This window comes from Oncorhynchus gorbuscha, linkage group LG01 (assembly GCF_021184085.1).
Source record: "Oncorhynchus gorbuscha isolate QuinsamMale2020 ecotype Even-year linkage group LG01, OgorEven_v1.0, whole genome shotgun sequence".
In the NCBI taxonomy this organism is placed as follows: Eukaryota; Metazoa; Chordata; class Actinopteri; order Salmoniformes; family Salmonidae; genus Oncorhynchus; species Oncorhynchus gorbuscha.
This window is the reverse complement of record NC_060173.1, coordinates 57,714,871-57,721,363: the sequence shown is the minus strand read 5'-3', so window position 1 is coordinate 57,721,363 and position 6,493 is coordinate 57,714,871.

The window sequence follows — 6,493 nt, the reverse complement described above, 5'->3', positions numbered from 1 at the left end:
TGCGGCTGGCTGATGGCGTGCTACAGCGGGCATGGAAGGAGTCAGCTACGGGAGAGGAGAGGTGGCAGGTGGTGGTCCCAAAAGCATTGCGGGAGGCTGTGCTCCAGAGTACTCATGGGGGTGGGGACTGGACACTTTGGGGTCACAAAAACACTGCGCCGTCTCCGTCAGGGCTTCTACTGGGGGCAGCACAAGAGGGATGTGGAGGACTTTTGTCGCCGCTGTGACAACTGCACAGCGAGAAAGGGCCCCCCAGGCCGCTCTCATGCTCAGCTCCAACAGTTCCCAGTGGGAGCTCCCATGGAGAGGGTGGGAGTGGATGTAGTTGGGCCGTTCCCCACCACAGACAGTGGAAACCGCTGGGTGCTCACGGCCATGGACTATTTCACAAAATGGCCCGAGGCCTATGCTCTGCCTGACCAGGAGGCAGAGACCATCGTCGACGCCCTGACAGCGGGGATGTTCAGCAGGTTTGGAGCTGCAGAGTCCATCCACAGCGACCAAGGCAGAAACTTTGAGTCCCGTGTGTTCGCCACCATGTGTGAGAGGCTGGGTATGCACAAGACCCACACTACTCCTCTCCATCCTCAAAGTGATGGCCTTGTGGAGCGCTTCAACAAAATGCTTGGACGGCAGCTGGCCATCGTCTCTTCCAAACACCAGCGTGACTGGGACAAGCACCTGCCTATGGTCCTCATGGCATGCCGCTCCGCTGTCCAAGACTCCACTTCCTGCACGCCTGCCCTCCTCATGCTGGGGAGAGAGATCCGCACCCCTGCGGAGATGGCGTTTGGTCGGCCCCTGGATAGCCCTCATGTTCCTCCGGGGCCGGAGTATGCCCGGAGACTCCAGGACCGCCTGGAGACAGCCCACACCTTCGCCAGAGAGCAGCTGGTGAATGCAGGTGTGAGGCAGAAAAGGAACTATGACGTGCACACCCGGGGAAGGCACTTTGTGGCTGGGGAGCTGGTCTGGGTCTACAGCCCCCTAAGGAAAAAAGGCAGATGCCCCAAGTTGGACAGTCACTGGGTGGGACCCTGCAGTGTCCTGGAGAGGGTAGGGGAGGTTGTGTACCGGGTGCAGCTTCCTCCCAGGGGGAGAAAGGTGGCACTGCACCGGGACAGGTTAGCCCCATACAGAGGGGCCTCTTCTCCCCAAACCCCAAGAACCCCCACAATTCCCCTCTCTGGCAATGACATTCTCCAGGCACCCACCCTCAGGTGCCGCAGACAAGGCTCCACAGACAGCCCACTCCCCCTGTCTCCCCCCCCTGTGTCACCGCATGGTTCCCCAGAGCCACGGACTGTATTACCCGTTCCCGCTTCCTTGTCACCCATATCCCTGCCTTCATCCCCTGGGTCCCAGAGGGGCACTCTGCGACCATCACGGCCACGCAGGCAAAGGAGACCTCCGGGTCGCTTCAGAGACTTTGTTTGTTCCCTCGGGGACGAGGGACTTTGTGGTGGGGGGGCTGTGTAGCGACCCGCACAGACAGCTGTGTGTTATGTGTTAGGCTAGGAGGTGGTTGTGTTGTACTGACCAGTACCCGGTGTTCGCGGGGTCCGACCTGTCAATCAACCTGCTATCTGCCAATCACAGGAATGCCTGGAATGTTCTGATGCCGGGCATCCTGGTGGTTGGCGGAGTGGCGTGGAGGGGGGTTGGGCAAGGGGGTGGAGCATTGGAAGTTAAGACCAGGTTCAGCCTTTGTTCTCTCTCTCTTACGTCTGGGTTTCACAAGAGAAGGTCACGATTGGCTTGTGGGTTATCTGTCATCTATTTGGCGTGTGCTACGGCCCAAACAGTAGCCTGTGTAAAGTTGGTGTAATAAACCGTCAATTCGTAAACTCAAGCCTCTGTCTGGACAATTGTTCATTTATGATCTAGTCAGGTCATTACAATATATTTTAGATTTTTAATCTCAATTTCTTATCTACGGACTGAACATACTCTCCTGCAATCCGCCTCACCCAATGTGGTACGGATCTACTGTTTTTTATACTTTAGAACCGGACCCCCCTCAGTAGCTAGCCAGCTAACTAGCTACTAGCTAGTAGTCAGTTAGCCACTGCTAGCGGTCATCCCCGTTAACTCGGACATCTGCCAGCCTCAACTGGTGCAATTCCTGCCAGTCTGCACAGCGCGATATCAACGCAGAGCATATCGGACTGCATTTCTCTACCAAATCTTCGGATTCATACCGCAAGCTCTGAACCTTTACTCCGGATCATTGCAGCTAGCTAGCTGCTATCCGAGTGGCTACTCCTGGCTAACGTCTCTGTCCCGAAGCAAGTACCAGTTAGCCTGGAGCTAGCCTCGAGCTAGGCCCATCTACTGGCTAGCCGAAGAGATCCGTCAGACAATTCCTGGGCTTCAATACTTCTTTTGTCAATTGCCGGGACACTTTGCTGCCGACACGGAGCCCCGCCAATCGATCACGACTGGTCTGCCGATGTAACTGTCCGAGGGGGTTTCAACAGGCTCTCTTGTTGCGACGTCCCCAAGAGGACCATCTGCTAGCCCCGGCCCGCTAGCTGTCTGAATCGCCATGTCTCCTGCCCGCCTAGCTACCCACTGGTCCCTATGATCACTCGGCTACGCACGCCTCTCCCAAATGTCAATATGCCTTGTCCATTGCTGTTTTCGTGAGTGATTTTTGTCTTATTTCACTGTAGAGCCTCCAGCCCTGCTCAATATGCCTTAGCTAACCCTTTTGTTCCACCCCCCACACATGCGGTGACCACACCTGGCTTAAATGGTGCCTCTACAGACAAAACCTCTCTCATCGTTACTCCATGCCTAGGCTTATCTCCACTGTACTCACATCCTACCATACCCTTGTCTGTACATGATGCCTTGAATCTATTCTTCCATGCCCAGAAACCTGCTCCTTTTACTCTCTGTTCCAAACGCACTAGACAACCAGTTCTTTTAGTAGCCTTTAGCCGTACTCTTATCCTACTCCCCCTCTGTTCCTCTGGTGATGTGGAGGTTAACCCAGGCCCTGCAGCCCCAAGCATCGCTCCCATTCCCCAGGCACTCTCATTTGCTAACTTCTGTAATGGTAAAATAATTGTTAACATTAGAAGCCTCCTCCCTAAATTTGTTTTATTCACTGCTTTAGCACACTCTGAAAGAAAGAAAGAGAGAATTAGAGAGAGGATACTTAACAGCATACCAGATACAGTGGGGCAAAAAAGTATTTAGTCAGCCACCAATTGTGCAAGTTCTCCAACTTAAAAATATGAGAGATGCTTGTAATTTTCATCATAGGTACAATTCAACTATGACAGACAAAATGAGAAAAACAAATCCAGAAAATCACATTGTAGGATTTTAATGAATTTATTTGCAAATTATTGTGGAAAATAAGTATTTGGTCACCTACAAACACGCAAGATTTCTGGCTCTCACAGACCTGTAACTTCTTCTTTAAGAGGCTCTTCTGTCCTCCACTCGTTACCTGTATTAATGGCACCTGTTTGAACTTGTTATCAGTATAAAAGAGACCTGTCCACAACCTCAAACAGTCACACTCCAAACTCCACTATGGCCAAGAACAAAGAGCTGTCAAAGAACACCAGAAACAAAATTGTAGACCTGCACCAGGCTGGGATGACTAAATCTGCAATAGGTAAGCAGCTTGGTTTGAAGAAATCAACTGTGGGAGCAATTATTAGGAAATGGAAGACATACAAGACCACTGATAATCTGCCTCAATCTGGGGCTCCACGCAAGATCTCACCCCATGGGGTCAAAATGATCACAAGAACGGTGAGCAAAAATCCCAGAACCACACGGGGGGACCTAGTGAATGACCTGCAGAGAGCTGGGACCAAAGTAACAAAGCCTACCATCAGTAACACACTACGCCGCCAGGGACTCAAATCCTGCAGTGCCAGACGTGTCCCCCTGCTTAAGCCAGTACATGTCCAGGCCCATCTGAAGTTTGCTAGAGAGCATTTGGATGATCCAGAAGAAGATTGGGAGAATGTCATATGGTCAGAAGAAACCAAAATATAACTTTTTGGTAAAAATGCAACTCGTCGTGTTTGGAGGACAAAGAATGCTGAGTTGCATGCAAAGAACACCATACCTACTGTGAAGCATGGGGTGGAAACATCATGCTTTGGGGCTGTTTTTCTGCAAAGGGACCAGGACGACTGATCTGTGTAAAGGAAAGAATGAATGGGGCCATGTATCGTGAGATTTTGAGTGAAAAATTCCTTCCATCAGCAAGGGCATTGAAGATGAAACGTGGCTGGGTCTTTCAGCATGAAAATAATCCCAAACACACCGCCCGGGCAACGAAGGAGTGGCTTCGTAAGAAGCATTTCAAGGTCTTGGAGCGTTCTAGCCAGTCTCCAGATCTCAACCCCATAGAAAATCTTTGGAGGGAGTTCCAAAGTCTGTGTTGCCCAGCAACAGCCCCAAAACATCACTGCTTTAGAGGAGGTCTGCATGGAGGAATGGGCCAAAATACCAGCAACAGTGTGTGAAAACCTTGTGAGGACTTACAGAAAACGTTTGACCTCTGTCATTGCCAACAAAGGGTATATATATGACCAAATACTTATTTTCCACCATAATTTGCAAATAAATTAATAAAAAATCCTACAATGTGATTTTCTGGATTTTTTTTCTCCTTTTGTCTGTTTTAGTTGAAGTGTACCTATGATGAAAATTACAGGCCTCTCTCATCTGTTTAAGTGGGAAAACTTGCACAATTGGTGGCTGACTAAATACTTTTTTGCCCCACTGTATAACAGATTGACCCCAACACATAAACTATTGCAGCATAAATACTGGAGCTTGATACAGGAGGGGTCAGGACACACTGTGGCCCCACCCGACGATACCCCCGGACAGGGCCAAACAGACAGGATATAACCCCACCCACTTTGCTAAAGTACAGCCCCCACACCACTAGAGGGACTATCATTTGTTTTTCAACAGGGCAATGACCAAACACACCTCCAGGCTGTGTAAAGGCTATTTGACCAAGAAGCAGAGTGATGGTGCTGCATCTGATGACCTGGCCTCCACAATCACCTGACCTCAACCCAATTGAGATGGTTTGGGATGAATTGGACTGCAGAGTGAAGGAAAAGCAGCCAACAGGTGCTCAGCATATGTGGGAACTCCTCCAAGACTGTTGGAAAAGTATTCCAGGTGAAGCTGGTTGAGAGCATGCAGAGAGTGTGCAAAGCTGTCATGAAGGCAAAGGATGGCTACTTTAAAGAATAAAATATATTTGTTTCACACTTTTTTGGTTTAATGATTCCATATGTGTTATTTCATAGTGTTGATGTCTTCACTAGTATTCTACAATGTAAAAAATTAAGAAAAATCCTTCAATGAGTAGGTTTGTCCAAACTTTTGACTGGTGTGTATGTATATCTATTTATATATTTGTTTGTGTGGAATTGGTCTGCGGACCTACAAAAGGGGGATGGCCCGTTTAACGCCAGTGGCCCATCTGCTGTACAACAAAGTATGACCTGTACTTTGTTGTATTCTAACCACATTCATGTTCCCATTATGCCTGTAGCACCCCTTTTGTGGGGTGAGACATCCCATGTCCCTGTTCATTAATAAAGATGACCTGTAACTCAACCAGTGGAGGCTGTTGAGGGGAGGACGGCTCAGAATCACTGAAATAGAGTAAATGGAATGATATTGATACCATTCCATTCACTCCATTCCAGCCATTATACTCCATTACAGATATTATTATGAGCTGTCCTCACCTCAGCAGCTCTACTGAATTTTTTATTTGATTTAACCTTTATTTAATATAATATAATATATGCCATTTAGCAGACGCTTTTATCCAAAGCGACTTACAGTCATGTGTGCATACATTCTACGTATGGGTGGTCCCGGGGATCGAACCCATTACCCTGGCGTTACAAGCGCCATGCTCTACCAACTGAGCTACAGAAGGACCACATTTAACTAGGCAAGTCAGCTAAGAACACATTCTTATTTACAATGATGGCCTATCCTGCCCAAACCCTAACCCGGACGATGCTGGGCCAATTACGGCCGGTTGTGATACAGCCTGGAATCAAACCAGGGTCTGTAGTGACACCTCTAGTGCTGCGATACAGTGTCTTAGACTGCTGTGCCACTCAGGAGCCCAATCTGAATTATAGATTGGTCCCCAGATTAAAAAGAAGTGGATAGGTGTAAGAAATATTATGATTGCATTCCTTTCAAACCTGTGGATTAGGGTTGGAATGAGTTGTATGAAGTAGATTTAGGGCAAATAGCTCAGAATAAAACTAGAACCATCACTGACAGGCAGAACTAGCCGATTGGTGAAAACATCCAACTAATCTTTACAGATGTGTAGTATCAAATATTTCTAAAATCGTTTAAAAAAATAGTATATTGTAGGTAAATAATTATTGGAACTACATTTTACAATAAGACCAACTTCATAAAAATGTATACCACCATAGATACAAATTTACCACGGTTCAAAATA